Genomic DNA, 17,440 nt, shown 5'->3' with positions numbered 1-17,440 from the left:
TAACTCAGAACTCTTGAAAAACTTCTATGTTTTCTCTTTCTAACGCTTATCTCTATTTTTCAAGAGCTTAAGGGTGTGTTTGAAATACATTTCCAAGTTTAATTTAAAAAATAAATCATGTTAGAAAAAAATGGAGTGTTTGAATGCTGAGCCAAGGACGCTCCACCTTATTTATAGAAGCAATCAACTGAGTTTTGAACGAATCAGCTCCTTGGTAATGGCTCAATCTATAGATAGAAAGCCCTATGATGGGAAATTACCACGTTAGGTTTGGAGAGAGATGGAACCGACAAGACCCATCCATATGCAAGCTTTTCCTTTTAATAGTCGGTCAAATGACTACAGGATCATCATCGGCAACCACTCAAAATAGCTTTTCAAGTATATTTTTATCATTTTTTTTATTAAAATTATTTAAATAAAAATTGATTTTTTTTGAAAAACACTTTTTTCTCAAGTCAATCCAAATGTGTCGTAAGTCACTTTTTACGGTCTTCAAGGCCTAGGGTTTCTACCAAGATTAGTGTGAAAAAATATCACCCAAAAAATCCCTTTATTTGAGAAGATTTGATGGGGAGAACCTTGATTTCTATACTTATTTAAGTGACGTAACTCTCATGTTATTGAAGGGAACATTGCATCTCACACAACCAAAACCTGTTGGGAGTGACTGACATAACAAAAAAGAAGAAAACGAAAAAAATGTTTTATTAATGTTTAAAATAAATTCTAAGGATTAATTGTTTTTGATTAATTTCAAGAATTATATTAATTAATTCTAAAATAGTTTTACAATTAATTTCAAAACGATTTTTTTTTTTTTAAATGGATCTTATCTTTCTTTCAAAAGGCTCTCAATTATTGGAAAAAATATGAGAAAATCGATTCCCTCTCTTTTCTGTTTCTCTTTGTGGTCTAAGCATAATTTCCAAGGATTCCATTCCTTTCTTTGGCGAGTGCATGCTTGAGCTTGGAAGTTGTGGTAGCCTTGGAGGAGCAACCGGCATACCCGATTTAGCATCGAGGTTGCTGACAGGCACGTAAGCGTACATATCGTAGTAATAAATCCCAAATGAGTATCTTCCTCAGGGATTGAATCTAAAGAATTTTTGGGTAGCTATTATTATTCACGAGCTAATTTTATTTGGACAATCAATAATTAAGGTTCCTTGTTGTAATTTAATTAAATCAGAAAGCAAAACCAACAATTCAATGAGATAATGGATCTATGGTGTTGTTCTACTATGAAATTCTTATCAACTATTAAACGAATGAATCAATTATTTAGATCAAATGAGCCTAGAAGTCTATAATCGGGATATCATTTTTCAAGCTCAACTCGTTTTAGCATACCAAATTGATTCTCTTCCTCATTGTTAAATCATGCTACATTATGTTCCTCCATTTTCAGCCTCTATTATTCTCTAATCATTCTCATGCATTATTGAATAATATATTAACTACTCAGTTCCAACCAAACTTCTCTTTCCTAAGCAGAAAATTTAACCTAACATACATTCATTTAAGGGTCAATCAAACAAATTGTTTCACATGGAGGAATTAAAATTTAATCACCATACAACTGATTCAAACATTAATAGTCTAATCAAGAAAATTTATAACAATCATAACACCCTAGAATTGAGAGGTTTTAACTATTCATGTTTCTTGAAAGAAAAGATTTAAAACAGAAAATCATCATGGAGAATATGAAAGTTAGAGAAATAGATGATATAATCTCCTTTCACTGTCATTGTGACACGATCTTGATCTCTCGAACTTTCATTGTTGAGTTCCAGATCACTTGATCCTCTAGATGGCTCTTTCTCAATTAGGTCAAAATCTCACACAATTGTGACGTTCTTTTTCTTTCCCTCTTTCAGCGGTAGCAGACCTATTTTTAAACACAGTGCCCACAACATAATTACGTTGTATAACAGCGTTGCTATGCTGCGTAATAAGATGAACGCACCCATCAATCCGAAGCGTTGCTATGCTCCAAGGTAGCGTAGCTACGCTGTAAACCCCTGAACTTGCTTTACTAGTTAATTAAGTTTAAGTCTTCTCAATTATGAGTTAAGTTGTGTATTAATGTCAATGGAAAAAGATAGTTAAGTATGTATAATGAATGATGTGCCTGAAATGGTTGACGCGTAAGTGTTATGACTATATGCATTCAGGTTGTTATATGGTTGACGCGTAGAGAGTTGGAGAAACCTATTAATGGTAAGTCGGAAAAGGGCAAGAAAATATGTTAAGTATGGAATGTTGGGTTCTCAGGTGAAGTGGGAACAAGTTAACACCTAGAGAGGAGAGGGTTCCATGCGTTGGAACTATGAGGCATCATGCAACCAAGCTAGTTGAATGATGCGACCAGAGGTCCAAGAAGGGGGACGTTATGGCTAAGTATAAAAAATGGTATGAAGGATTTATATGACCAACTTTGTATGCCATTGATGAGGGTTTAGCTGACAAGTGATGCGACAGACAATCATGCATTGAAGGGAGAAGTCTTGGATGGATGCAAGGCTATGTGATCAAGTTTAACCTGAGGAATTCAACTTAATTAACGAATGAGTAAGTCAGGTGGTAGCCTTGAAGACGTCAATAAAGGGATAAGCTTGACAGGTGGCAATTAATTAAGCTAACTCTTCATGCAAGCCCAAGTATAAATAGGCTTAACCAAGAAGGAGATTGTTTCGCCAAATTTTTCTTAACACCTAAATAAGGGAGAGTTGTTGCCATCTGAAGAATTTGAAAGTTGAATAATTTTTGTCTAGCCAAAGGAAAATTTGAGGATTTTTTGATTGGTTTTGAAATAAATGATGCTCAAATTCAAAGGTAAACAAAAGTGTAAATGCTTATGAGCATTTCTTTGAAGGAAGTTAGTTAAACGAATGTTGGAATTAAAGTTACGAAATCTGGAATTTTGATTTTGAGATGATGTGTGGATGAATAAGCAGACAACTACATACGAAGAATAAGCAAGTAGCTGACTCAATAAGGTTATGCGTTAACGCATTCAACATAGCAAAACCATAACGAAGGAAATCTGAGTACATCACATAATGGATGTATGTTACATAGGCTGAGAAGTGTTTCAATGCTTATCCGAACATCTTGAGAAGGGATTCCCAATTGTTATTTAAGTTATAAGGTAAGATGGCCAAGGAATAGTCGATGCGTTAAGGATGGTTTTTGATGCATCGAACTTAGCTATGATGTGATAAACATTAGTATGCGATAAAGTTAAGCTATGCATTAAGCACAAAAGGGAGCTAAGTATACTGACCAAGGGACCTTTCCTTTTCAGGGCAAACGCATATAGGAGAGGCGTACAACCCCTTGTATAAGTAGCTTAAGATAGTGAGTGACAAGTTTTAATAAATATTTTCTAACGCAAGTTTTATGAATGATTCCTAACATTATATCATGATTTCTCCAATGCATGCCTTAAAATGAATGTTATCGCATGATCCATTTTTTTTTTAAATGAAGTTATTTAAGAGTTTAGCATGTGATTTTCAGTAAGACCATGCCATGTTTTATTGCATGATGAAATTAATCAAGCATATTCCATGTTTTATAAGGCACTATGTGTTGATTTGACATCATGAGGTATTATTATTTCAAATATACATATTCTGTATATGTTCTTAAATGTTTAAATGTTTGTGCCTTGTACAAACCCTACTCTAATGTTGGTACCGGAGGTATAGTAAGGTATTTAGATTACAATGATGTTAGGGATCCTTGACACTGAAGGTATTAGTAAATGGTCAGGACCCAACCCAGCTCTACGTGCACGTATGACTATGTTATTGATGTTGAGATCGAGCAAAATGGCTCTCTCAACTAAGGTTATTAGGGATTGAGCAAAAGGGCTCTCCGACATGTTTAGGAAGTAGAGTAGTGGAATTTTCAGAAAGATGCTAAAAATTTATTTTAGGGTTTTTATATGATGTATTCTTATGATTTAAGTTCCATTTCAAAACCTTGATTATGATTTTATAAATGTTTCCTTTGATAAGCATGTTTATGTTAATTATAATTTAAAATATGTTTTACTTAAGATAGTCACTCACTAGGCTTTCCAGCTCACTAAAAATATTTTCCTCCCCAGGTAGTGGTCGACGTCCTGAGGCCTAGTGGTTCTGCCAATCAATCACTCCTTACACCCTCAGAAAGATTGCAGTTTAGGTGGCTCATAACGTTCTGTTTAAGTTTTATATCAATGTTTGGGGGAGAATAGAGTGAAGTTTGTGTTGTATATAAGTTGGCTTCTAAATTTGTTATGTATGTTTATGTTGATTTTCTGATTAGCAATAAACTATATGTTTAAAGTGGTTACTAGAATTATGTGTTGAGTTCTAGAGAATTATAAATTACTAATCAGGTTTAACAGGTGCTAAGGATATATGTTTTCATGAGTATGTAGGCAGTAATTGTCATAAGAGAGTTGGCAATTGCTGTCTTCACATCTCTCTTCAGATTAAAAGGGTAATCTAGGGAAGGTGTGGCATATGCTCCTTTATTTTATGATTCTTCCTATTAGCGTAATGCTATGCTTTTGATAGGGTAATTACACTCGGTTTAGGGGCAGAATGGTCATTTTACCTTGAAACTACTTGTTCTAGTCCAATTGCTCTATTTTCTACAATTAAACATAAAAAAACATCAATGATCTAAATTTAAGCATTGAACTAACTAAATTCTAAGCCCAAAAAACACACTTTTGGAATGTGTTTTAGTGACGCCTAATTTTTCTTTCAAGGTAGTGGATTTTCCACGACACAATTGTTGGGGTTGATGCCCTAAATCTCGTGGGTTCTGTAGTTTGTAACTATAATGTACAGACATTTTATTTATTTAATAAAATATGAGATATTTTATTTGATATCTAATAGCATTAACCCACAAACCAATAAACTAACATCCAAGGTTATCTTCTGTAGCTTAAACATGTATATAGAGGCATACAAGTGAATCATGTTTAAGTGTTAACCTAAATGGTCTGTAGTAGATGGATAAGCTGAGTACTTTATCCTGGTTGAAGGATCTCTTACCAAAGAGTTCCATGAGCACGTTCGGATCGCTCCGATCTCACAGTGACCGAAATACAATAATATACATTCAAACGCACAGTTATGCAAACAAATCTTAATTAATGGCATGCTATAAACAAGATATAATAAGGGAGAGAGTGCCATACTAGTTGAAGACAATCTTCAATCTTCAGAACTCAACGCAGCGGAACCCTCCACCTGATCAACCAACGCTCAGCAGTAGCGTTGACTATAGCAGCACGAACAACTGCACGAACACGAATGTCGTTGGGATGACACCACTAGAAAAGAGCCCCGGGTATTCTCGGAGTGAGAACCCAAAGCGTGGTCTTTCGTGAATTTGGTAGAGGAAGGAGGAAGCACGAATCGTATAGGCAATAAGAAAGTGGGAGGGAAAAAGGCGCTATCGCATAGCATGATGCTTATCGTTTAAGAGACACTACACGATCATGTAGGTTTTACTGAATGATCGTTTAGGAAATGGTATACGATCGTTTAGCAAACTCAGCACACACTATGATCGTTTGGAGAAACTATGCGATCGTGTAGGAACTAGTGTGCGATCGTTTAGGCGCGAGGTGGACGATCGTTTAAGCAGAGAATGACTATTGTATAGGCTCTCGAAATTCTTAAGCGATCGATTAGCTTTCACCAGCGCTCTCTCTCTAATTTCTCTCCGGACAGACGATCATAATGAAAACTATTTTCATTTTAATTCATCAGTTACAATAACTGACGCTGCCCCACTAACCCATGTCCAAATGTGATTTTTGGGTTAATTATCATATAATTAACCAACTAAAATATTAATAAATATAATCATATTATATTTTTACCCTATAGTTTGATATCACATATCTACTATAGTATTTCTCCTCTACTTGATATAAATCATATTTATATCTAATTTCCTCCAAAATAATGTATCTCATACATTTAGCCAATTATATCATATATAATTAACCAGTCCAATTATATCATATATAATCGAACTTCCTCTTGTAAATTTGAACATTTCAAATTAACCCAAACACTGGTTCTCGACTTTATCCAAGTTACCCAGGGGACCTAATGGACCTGTGGCTTGAAGCTCCAACTGTCCGTGAATAGCTGACTAAACTCTTTAGCCATGAGATCCACCATCCGTTAACTGTCAGGTATTCCACTAAAGATCAACAGCTGAACTCTTCTTACCACATATATATTTCTATGTCCATCGGATATAACCAATCATGAGTACGATGACCTTTCACAGATGCTCGTAAGTACAGCTTGGCCAAATTACCGTTTTGCCCCTATAGTTACATCTCACTCCTTAAGTACCACTGATTCCTCTAATGAACAATACAACATAGTCTAACTATGTGTGAACACCTCTTGAGCTAAGAGAAGATGTGTGGTGCCATATCGTTCAAGCCTTGGAATCAGCCCTTAAGGGAGCTATCTATCTACTTACCCCTGCCTCGGGGAAGGAGTGAATTCCATCTTGTGTAGCTGACTTCACAGCTCCCAAATCAGACGAATCCCTAAAATAGTAGGTTTGAATTGATGATCTGGCCACTCGTACCCATACAAATCAAAGAACTGCCCTCAATGGCAGGAGTTCCCAACTTACTCAGGATTGAGGTCATGTTACCTATGGTCATTCTAGTGAAGTGAAGTCTCTGTCATGAACGGTGTTATATTACGAGACGTTAACACTTTGTGGTCAGGTCTTATACAAACTCTTTGTATAGGACGCCCCCACTCGCATGTCCCCAACATGAATGATCAGGATCAGACCATCTGTGACAAGTCACAACACTTGTGACCATTTCACAAAGCGGACCACGTCCGTAGCGTTACCAGGATAAGGTTTCTCTCCTATATCCATATACTATAGACCATTTTGGTTTATCACTCAAGACATGATCCACTTGTATGTCACCACATATATGCTTGAGTCACATATAGATAACAAGGAATTTTATATTTATTGGTTTGTAGTAAAGCAAATAAAACAAGCAACTGAGCAAAATACAAGATGTGAAGTAAATATCATATATTATATAACACAAACGTTCGTACAAACTGTTTACAAACTACAGGACACGAAACTTTAGGGCATCAACCTCAACACTGGTGACACTATGAATATGACCCGGTTTGTAGATGTTACAATTGTTGTAAAGTGCTAGAAATGATATGATCTTGATCATTTATGTGGTGATATGTGAGTGGTGATATTCTATACAAAGGATTTTGTATAAGACTGAAACACAAAATGACTAGTCGCATTATATAACACCGTTAATAATTTTGGAACTTGAGTTTTAAATTAATTGAAGTGGAGATATGTGGATTCTTTGAGTATGAGCTTTAAATTAATTGGAAGGGATAATTGAATTATTTGTATAAGAAATTTTAAGCTTTTGTGACATTTGAAAGGAAAAAGAGAAAATTGTGGTTTTAAGATTTTACCCTCTTTAATTTTGGAACTTGGATCCAAAATTTAAGTAAAGAGTTAGGAAAAGATAATTGGTTTATTTGGAAGTAATTAAATCAAGTACTTAAAAAGATTTGTAAATTTGGATTCAAGTTAATTTGAAAAGTTAGAATTTAAATTTGAGATTTAGAATTTTTGAAAAGAAGTGATTTAAAGTTGGTGAATTTATTTTTAGGTTTATTTAATTAATTGGAGAAGAGGTGAAAGATTTGAATTTGATATGACATATTTATTAAGGAAAGAAAGAATATATATATATATTATCTATGTATTTGTGTGGTGAAGAATTATAAAGAAAAGAAATATGAAAATTTTAAACCCCTACTTTCTCACTTTCTCTCTGGTTTAGACGAACTTCGGCTGCCGCACCGCTGACGTCCACATCCTTTCCTCCGTCAAGTTGTAACCGCCCCACTCCGACCTTCATGTCGCCGGATCTGCTCGCCGTTGGTCCTCATCTCTTTCAGTCGTTATCCTCTGTTGAACGCCGTCGTAAGGTTCGTAGTTTTGGGATAAGACCTAAATGATTTTCATGGTTTTGTTGAAGATCTTGAATACCCAATAAATAATGTGTTTAATTATCATTTGAATCATGATTTTGGAGGTTGAATTTGAAACTTTGAAGAAGTTTAAAAGGTCATTAGCATGCTGTCAAGCAGAGTTAAGATGATTTCGGTAAGAATTTTGATAAGATTTGGGGCTTTATGACTTGTTCAGTTCGAATGTAATTTATACGAATTAAGTTATTAAGTTTTGTTGCTGATTTTGGCGTGATTAAACGCTTAGGTGTGAACCTAAAGGTTAAATTTTATTTTGGTTTATGCACTAGGATTTAATTCAAAAATTGTGGAGATTAGAAGGGGTTAGTTGCTCAAATATTTGGCTCGATTAAGGATTCAAGAATTTCACAAAGATTCAATTGCTTTTTGGTTCAACTTAATATCAAGGTAAGTAATCTTACTACTTTGCCCACGGGCCAGATACTAGATATATGCCAACATGATAGATGAATATTATGACAGAGCGATAACATGATAGATAGATAGTATAGTATGACCAATATATGTTCTTGTATGAGAATCTGAAAGATTTATTTGTGCACGTAGAGACTTGCATGCTAGTAAGAGGTGATACTTGATTCACTGAGGGTGTATGTGATATGAGGATATAGAGGCATATATGCATGTTGTATAGCCATGATGTTGAGGTGTATATGTATGTTATAAAACCATATTGTAATAATTGTGATATTGAGACTGTGATAGTGTCTTTACTGATTAGTTAGATGCCCACTAAGCATTTTGTTTCCTTTAGGATTCACCAGATTTTGTTTCCTTCGGGATTCACCTGATATTGTGTTTCCTTTGAGATTCACCAGATTGTGTTTCTTTCGGGATGCACCAGATTGTGTTTTCTTCGGGATCCACCAGAGATTGTGTTTCCTTCAGGATCCACCAGATATTGTGTTTCCTTTGGGATCCACCAGATGTTGTGTTTCCTTCAGGATTCACCAGAGGTAGTGGGCATACTTAACTACAGTAGGATAGAAACCAGTTTTGCATGTATGTATGTGTCCCATGAGGACTAGAGCAATTTTTATGTTCCACCAGAGGTAGGCATCTAGAGGACATAGATGCCTAGCCCGACCCCAGTAATGGGGTTATTTACTGAGTATTTTATACTTACCCTTTCTCATGTTTATGTTTCAGGTAAGGGCAAGGACACATTGGTGAAAGACAAGAGGAATCCTTGAACGAGCCACTAGGGACCAGTTTTATGCTTCCGCTCATGATATTTAGATTTCTTTCCATGTTTTCAACTTTCAATTTGATGTTTGAAACTTACTATTAAGATTTGTTTTCAGACCTATTTATTTTCATTTATGATTTATGGGTACCTTATCGCCTATTTTTAATATCTAAATTTAATGAAGGTCTTTTAAGTTCAACTTATTTATTTAGCATTTATTTCACTATGAAAGGATGTTGTTTTAAGTTCCATGCATGCATGTGTTTAGTAACGGCCTAACTTGAGTCCTAGGGGGTCAGGTCATTAAATTAGGTCAGCCATAAGGAATCTCCAAAGGATTCAAGGTGAAATCTGAAGAAATCCTCAAGAAGTTCAGGCTCTCGGATGAATTTGGGCCAGTGGTGAAGATTGAAGACTTCCAGCCAAACCAAGAAGAATTTAGAGCTCAAAATTTAAGGTAAGCAATTAAGATGTTTTTAAACAAGTTTGTAGAAGAAGATTTTCCAAGAAAAGGCCTGGAAAATTAGTTATTCGAGCTTAAAGTGTAATTTGGAATTTTGGTCAAACAAATAGGAAGATGCAATCATTGAGCAAGCAAACAGCTTAACCCAGGCAGGTTGTAGGCGCGCGCGCAAAGGGTAGGTTGAGTGCAAGGCATGCATTGAGCTGGGCGCGAGGATGCGCTGGTAAGCGTTAGACCGTGCGGTCGTGTGCTGAAGCTGTGAGCACAAGAGGGGAGGGGGCCCTATGTGGGCAATAGGTTGTGCGGTAGGTTGTGAGCGAGGCTGTGCAAGCAGGTGCGTGAGGCGTTGAGTGCAAGGTTGCGCTGGGTGTGCGTTGGCTTGCAGCTGAGTGAATGCATAGGGCATGCATTGACACATGGATGGTGCTGGATGGCCGCATGGTTTAGCCCAAGCAACCAAGAATTTTTCTAAGTGTTGAACGCATAGGAAGGTATGTGTTGAGGTAGAAAGAGATGTTTTAAGTTAAATATTAAGCTTCTTTAGGAGAGTTAGTTTCACAAGGAGACCAATGGCATGAGCTAAGATGTTTATGATCTTCAAAGGGTTAACGCAAATAGGAGAAGCCTATTATCCCTATGAGGAATGCTCAAGGCTGTGAGTGACAAATTGAATATTTTCTTAATATTTTAGTAACCCATGTTTTATGTAAAGTTCAGACTCATGCTAGTTTATTCTAAAGAATGTTTTCCAAGCAAACCCAAACAAACCAAGTTTTGAAAGCTATTAATGTATATTAGTCTAAAAAGATGTTCACAAGGCATGTTTAAATATTTATGTGCTTTATTTACAAAAAGCATGCATTAGAGGCTTATGTTTATATGTTAAATATGTTAAAGCTCATGTTCATGTTACTATGCTTTCAAGTATAAATGCTTCAATGAATGAGTTTTATGATGAATATGTTAAAATTGATACTAAAAAACTAGAAGAAGGTATCTGGATTTAGTACCTAAGGTATGACGGTACTTAGTTATTACCATGTGTACGTAGGTAGAATCAACGTTGGTTGTGTTGAGAATACTCCACACCAACTAAGGTATGACGTTGAGAGATTTAGCAGAAGGGTTCTCTCTCTGAAGGATTAAGTTAAGCAATGTTTTCAGCTATGTATTTATGTTTTAAGAAAGTTTTAAGTATAAGTTTGCTTGGCGGTTTTCAATTCAAAGCATGATGTTTATGATTTATTAGTCACTCATTGGGCTAGTAGCTCACTCGTTTTAAATGAATGGTCAATTTCCCAAAGGTTAACTGCACTGCTGCTTTGCCACTCAAAGTCTCCGGTTTAAAGATAAGTTTTAGGTGTTTACTTGTAAATGTTTGTACATAAGTATTGTTCATGTTAGGGACAAGAGCTAAGTGTTGGGACCCACTAAACTCTGTATCTGTTAATGATGTAATTATGTCGTGTGCTTATCCTTGGTTGTGCTATCTGAGATTAAGTATCTTTAACTGTTATTTATGTATTCCAGGGATTTCTAAGCAGTTTAAGGGTGTAGGTTAGACAGTAAGTGCCATAAAAGCGTTGGTAACTACTGTCATCACATTCTTTTATAGATTAAGAGGGTAATCTGGGAGGGGGTGTGACATTTGTAGTGCGAAGAGTGCAACTATCGGTTTTTAGTAGAGTGGTCAACAGTTAATGGATGTTGGATAATTTAATTAAAGGAGTTCAATTAATTATTCAAGTATCATTGGAGCTTCAATCTACATGTCCATAAAGTCATTTCTGTAGCTCAATAGAGACTATTGAGAGTTAATTTTAGATTAATTTGAATTATTCAAATTAATTGAGAGAATTAATTATATGTGATATAATTAATTAAACTTAATTATATATGATATAATTAATATAATGTATTTGATACATTATAATATAAAGTTTATTTTGAGAGGAAGTAAATATTTGAATATGATTCAAATACTAATTATATGAATGAGTCCACATAATTGAATTTAGTATAAATATGATTTATATTAAATACCATGTATTATTGAGAGAAATAAAACTATAGGTTATATTGTATTTGATACAATATTAAAATTATAGGTTATGTGTTATATTTGATATAATATATAGTTTAATATATATTATATGATAAGATGGTAATCATATATCTATCTATCTATCTATATATATATATATAAATTTATTAAATTATTTTTAAAAATTAATTCAACTCCCTCCTTTCTTTTCTCTCTGAGTAATATGTGGGTGTGTGGGGTGGTAGTAATACGTGGGTGTGTGGGGTGATTTTTTCAAGGAGATCTATCGTCTTCTTCAGAGAAGATTTACAGAAGTGAGGAATCTCTTAGAATTCCCTCCATTCATTAGTTTAAAATAGAGCATTTGGATTTAATTTCTAATGATTTTCTTCCCTTGTGAAGCGAAAAGAGAAGTATTGCCATGAGCGGATTAGTATCATCTCCACATGATACATTAAGGATTGAAGCAGGGGAGAGGCCTCTGATTATCCTCTACCCTTCAAGATGATGAACACTCTTATTGTTATTGTTGCAAATAAGTCAGTGGTTGGAGAGGTACGAAAGAAGGTAATTTCTTTTAGGAACCATATAAACGTAATTGGGTTGTCGGCTTGCTTTGTTCTTGATGAATGAATGTTTTATTGGAAACCGATTTTGAGAGATTTGATATTATATTGTGGTTATGTTGTGATTATCAGATTATTAAGGTTATGGTTCCAAAATAGGAAAGATTCTCAATGCAAATTGGGAAGGAAAATTAAGAAAATATTTTTCAGTAAGATACAATTTTTTTTTTTCTCTTTATGATCATGTAGGTTATTTATGGAATTGTATTACTTTATGGAACTTCCTAAAACTTTACAAGTTCTTTATCACCCTGTTCCTGTTATATCTTGCTCTGCTTTATTATGGGTTTAAATGCAATATGAATTCATCACAAGGAATATAAATCAAGAAAATATTTAGATATTGAGCTTGGGCATAAAAAAATAAGGAAGTAATTGCAAAAATATACTTTACACTTATTTTCTAAATGATTTGTAGACTAAATCATCTAACTGAGGGAATGATTTGAGGGATTTGGAGAAACAACATAGCATATTGAAATTTCAGTGTTGATTGTCATAATGCTTGTGATAGCGAATCACTTTAATGCCAATCTGGATGAAGATGACAGTAAAATTTTCCTGAAAGTTCAATTTTCAAATATGTTGAAAACTGTCTTTTTAATGAACTCTAATATAGGTTGACTTTTCCTATATTTCTAAGTTCTAATAACCATTTCAAATTCTGAGAATTTAGTAATTTTATTTTGTTGAGCATGGGATTTTATATATATTTGATAAGTATATATTATAATATTTCATGAGTAGTAAATGACATGTGCAATAAGAAAATAATCTTAACATTATTATTGTTTTGCTTTTCATTCCTAAATGAGATGTTATTGTGATCTACTTGAGCATGCATTAGCATGTTAGCATGAATGTAAATAATATTCCATGTGTGTTATACTTAACAAAATTTATACATGATTAAATTGTCATGTTTGGTCATTAATTTTCATGAAGTTGAAATGTATTACCATTACTTTTAAATTGACATTATTTTGACTACCACACAGCTTGTTTGTAGTATGAAAATAGGTAAATTCTATCATTTTTATGTAGAATCTTATAGAATTGATGGTAATTTGAGATATTGTCTGAACTATAAAATATATAGATATTTTATAAGGATCTTTCATAGGTATATAAGTTAGAACAACTACCTTCATTGGTATGAGGCTTTTTGGGTCAAACCCAAAAGCAAAGTGTCCAAAATAGTTTTTTTTATGTCAATCACACACTGAAAACTGTTAAAGAGATTTAATAGTTCTAATGGCGCTCTTGTAAGAACACCTTATGATACTATTATGACTCTTAAGAAAAATAAGGAAGATAGTGTTTCTCGATTTGAATACGCAAGGATTATAGGAAGTATTATGCTTCCATGAACTATACTAGACCTATTATTGCATATGTTGTGAGAAGATTATTGCTCTTCGTTGTTTATTAAGGTATCTTAATGGTACAATAGACTATTTTTTTCATTTTAATATTTCTTGCCATATTAGAAGGTAGTGTATGCAAACTACGCTACATAGAATGATGAAGTAAGTTTTACTAGTGGATATGTGTTCTTATTTGGTAGAGGAGCTATTTCATGGAAGCCTATAGAACAGACTTGCACAAAAAGGTCCACCATGGAGTCTAAATTTATTGCTTTAGAATTAGCAGGGCATAAGTATAAGTGTCTTAGAAGCCTATGAGAGATGTACTATTACAGGGGTATCAATACCAGTCTTTTTGTACTGTGTATAATCGCAAAATGCCTCATACATGGAGTTGTGAAATAGTTGTTGAAAGGAGAAATTATCTTCTTGGAGTTTGTGAGGTTTAGAGGAACTTGGTGGATCCTCTAACCAAATACCTAATAAAGAGAATAGTTTTAAGAATCCTCGGTGTGCATTGGACTCAAACCCATAAATACTCCATAGCCTTTTCTTTGGATGGTCATAGTATGGACTTGATGAATAGAACTAGAACCTTTAATTTCTATAACCCTTTCTTTGGGTGATCTTGATATGGACTTGATGGATAGTTGTAAAATCTTCATAGCTCAGTTTTTGAGTGGTTTTTCTTTGACAAACTTGATGAAGTTGATCCTGGTATGGACTAGATGTGAAGTCTTCATAGCTCAGTTTTTGAGTGGTCTATTGCGATAGACTTGATGAAGCAATAAACATGAATGTGAAGATGTGGTTGTCTTCTATAAAAAGTTTAAGGATTTTTTTCTAGAGCTTTCAAGTTGACTGAGGTTCTATGTGCATAGCCTTAAATAGCACGCTTTTATCGCGAAATCAGTGAAAAATTAAGGAGTAAATCGTATTGTGGAGGTCTCAATCATAGTTATTGAAAGTTCAAGAGATAAATCACTCTCTCTAACAAAGTTGTTGACCCATTTTACTATGCATCAATTTAAATTGTCTAGATTTTGATGTTTAAGTTTGATCTTCTAACTTTGCACAAAAAATAGGTTTTATAAAATGTAATTTTGTTTTGTTTGCTATAACAGTCATTCAGTGGGGATAGTTGGAAATGACTAACATATCAAAAGAAAAGAAAATGGAAAAAATGTTTTATTACCATTTGAAATTAATTCCAAGAATTAATTGTTTGTGATTAATTCCAATAATTAATATTATTAATTCTAAAACAGTTTTAAAATTAATTTCAAAATGGTTTTCTTTTTTATTAAAAACAAATCTTATATTTTCTTTAAAAGGCTCTCAGTTATTGGAACGATATATGAGAAAATCGATGACCTTTCTTCTCTATTTCTCTCTTTGGTCTGAGCATAAATTCCAACGATTTCATTCTTTCCTCCAGTGAGTGCACACTTGAGCTTGAAAGTGGCGTTAACCTTGGGGAGCAACTGATATACGTGATTTAGCACCGATGTCACGTCAAATTTGTTGGGATGTATGCCTTAAAGCCTTGTAGTTATATGTTATTTGAAATAATGGTTGATTGTTTTATGTATATGTAATAATCCATTACAGAAAGATCTAAGATTATTTTATATAACTTAAACATATATGTGGTTGACATATAGGTGGATTATGTTTAAGTAATAACCTCAATGGTCTGTAGTTTATGGATAAAGTTGGGTGCCTTAGTCTAGTAACACTATGGATACGACCCACTTTATAAATGTTACAAGAGTTATAAAGTGTTACAAATGATCTGATCCTAATCGTTCACGTAGAGAAATGCGAGTGAAAGTATCCTATACAAAGAGTTTGTATAAGACCGGACTGCGAAATGATTAAGCTCTCTTTATAACACCATTGATTGAAGAGATTAACATTTCATAGGATGACCATAGGTGACTCGACCTTAATCCTGAATGAGTTATGAATTCCTGTCTATGAGGGAAGTCCTTTGATTTATATGAGTGGGAGTGGCAATATTCATCGACTCAATAATCCTACCATTTTAGGGATTTGTTCGAGTAGGGAGCTAGGAACATAGCTACACAAAATGAAATTCACTCCTTCTCGTCTTTAGGGTAAGTAGATGAATTGCTCCCTTAAGTGGTGACTTCGAGTTTTGAACAATAGGGTTCCTCCCTCTCACTAGCCCGAGAGAGTTTTGTTTATGGTAGGACTATAAATAGGTTTTTCATTAGAGGATTAATGGGACTTGAGGAGTTAGATATAATTACAGGGGGTAAAACAGTAATTTGACCTAGTTGTAATTACGAGCGATTCGTAAAGGGTCGACTTACTATCGATTGGTTAACTCCATGGATATAGAAAATATCTACAATGCGAGAGGTGCAGTTGTAGGTCTTTAGTGGAGTGACCTGCAGTTAATGAATGTTGATTAATTAGTTAAAGAGTTTAATTAATTAATCTTATATAATTGGAGCTTTTAATCTATAGATCCATAATATCCTCTTATTAGCTCCCTAAGGGTAAAACAAGAGTCAATTTATTTTGGATTAATTTGAATTGTTCAAATTAAATAAGAAAATTAATTGTATAAGATGCAATTATTTAATGTATATAAATACATTATAATATAAAATTAATTTTAAATAAGATTAAAAGTTATACTTTATTGAATGAGAGAAATAAATATTTGAATAAGATTCAAATATTAATTATATGAATGAGATTCATATAAAACTAGATATGAATATTTGAATATAAGATTCAAATATTAATTAATATGAATGAGATTCATATCAACACTATAGGTTAATGTGGATGAGATTCATATTAACTATAGGTTATATGAGAAATATGAAGGAAATCAGACATGAGGATTTCCATAAGCAACGGATGATTGTTCCAATTCCATTCGTATTTGAACATAACAATTACAGTAAAGAAACGAAAACTTACCGGTCATGCACAATACGAAATTACAGCATGCTTAACAAAAATCAAAGGAAAGATTATACATACCTTTGAAGACTCATCTTCAAACTCCCTCGATCACGAACACTTGTTTAATCTCTAAGACTGCAACACAAGAACGCTCGAACACAGCGACCGCGGCACAGCACGATCACAGTGACAACCATACAAAAACCGCAAACTCAACGAACGACCTCCAAAACCTTGACTAAATCGAGTTGAGTAAGACACCACCACAATGGCTACCTTGATATTCTTGGTGTGAGAATCTAGAAGTATGGGCTCTGTGTGGACTTGGTTAGAGGAAGAGACCGAAGGAAGAACAATCGTGTAAACGATTGAGTAAGTGGGAGATGACAAAGGTCTATCGTATAGACGAATGCCTAATCGTTTAAAAGACGATAAGCTATCTTATAGCAAAAGTCCCGTGATCATTTAGAAGATGACCAGCTGAGTGAACTATCGTGTAGTGTCACTCAACGATCTTTTAGTCTCTCTTCAACTATCATTTAGTGAATCCTATTCACTTGACAACAAACCGTGAGTGAGTTTATGAGAATAATAACTCTCACAACCACCTCTAAAATTAGGAAAACATTTTTCCTTTTTTCTCACAGTCACCATGAAACCACCAATAACCTCCCACTCAATTGGTTATAAGAGA

Source organism: Benincasa hispida, chromosome 4 (assembly GCF_027475165.1).
Source record: "Benincasa hispida cultivar pf3 chromosome 4, pf3_genome.v1.1, whole genome shotgun sequence".
NCBI lineage: Eukaryota > Viridiplantae > Streptophyta > Magnoliopsida > Cucurbitales > Cucurbitaceae > Benincasa > Benincasa hispida.
The sequence above is the reverse complement of the archived record's forward strand: the minus strand, read 5'-3'. Positions refer to the sequence as shown.